Source organism: Arachis duranensis, chromosome 3, assembly GCF_000817695.3.
Source record: "Arachis duranensis cultivar V14167 chromosome 3, aradu.V14167.gnm2.J7QH, whole genome shotgun sequence".
Taxonomy (NCBI): domain Eukaryota; kingdom Viridiplantae; phylum Streptophyta; class Magnoliopsida; order Fabales; family Fabaceae; genus Arachis; species Arachis duranensis.
The window spans coordinates 36,216,959-36,217,764 of NC_029774.3; the positions used below are offsets into that span (position 1 = coordinate 36,216,959).

At 40.4% G+C, this 806-nt stretch overlaps 1 non-coding gene across 1 annotated transcript; it reads right to left on the reverse strand.

The window, feature by feature from the left end:
* Positions 1 to 62: 62 nt before the first annotated feature.
* Positions 63 to 170, reverse strand: LOC127746156 (small nucleolar RNA R71). The gene has a single exon (XR_008007775.1). It is a non-coding gene; the product is annotated as a small nucleolar RNA R71 (small nucleolar RNA).
* Between the last annotated feature and the right edge of the window lie 636 nt (positions 171 to 806).

Consider the following 806-nt stretch of genomic DNA (forward strand, 5'->3'; position numbering starts at 1 on the left):
ACTCTTGGGAAAAGCTAGTCAATGCCTTCTTGGCAAAGTTCTTTCCACCTCAAAAATTGAGTAAGCTTAGAGTGGAAGTCCAAACCTTCAGACAGAAGGAAGGAGAATCCCTCTATGAAGCTTGGGAAAGATACAAACAATTAATCAGAAAATGTCCATCTGATATGCTTTCTGAATGGAGCATCATAGGTATCTTCCATGATGGTCTGTCTGAACTGTCCAAGATGTCTCTGGATAGCTCTGCTGGAGGATCTCTTCATCTGAAGAAGACGCCTACAGAAGCTCAAGAACTAATTGAAATGGTTGCAAATAACCAATTCATGTACACTTCTGAAAGGAATCCTGTGAACAATGGGACTAGTCAGAAGAAAGGAGTTCTTGAGATTGATACTCTGAATGCTATACTGGCTCAGAACAAGATATTGACTCAGCAAGTCAATTTGATTTCTCAAGATCTGTCTGGAATGCAAGCTGCACCAGACAGTACTAAGGATGCTTCATCTGAAGAAGAAGCTTATGATCCTGAGAACCCTTCAATGGAAGAGGTGAATTACATGGGAGAACCCTATGGAAACACCTATAATCCTTCATGGAGAAATCATCCAAATCTTTTATGAAAGGATCAACAGAGACCTCAACAAGGTTTCAACAATAATAATGGTAGAAGAAACAGGTTTAGCAATGGCAAGCCTTTTCCATCATCTTCTCAGCAACAGACAGAGAGCTCTAAGCAGAATACCTCTGACTTAGCTACCATGGTCTCTGATCTGATCAAAACCACTCAAAGTTTCATGACTGAAACAAGG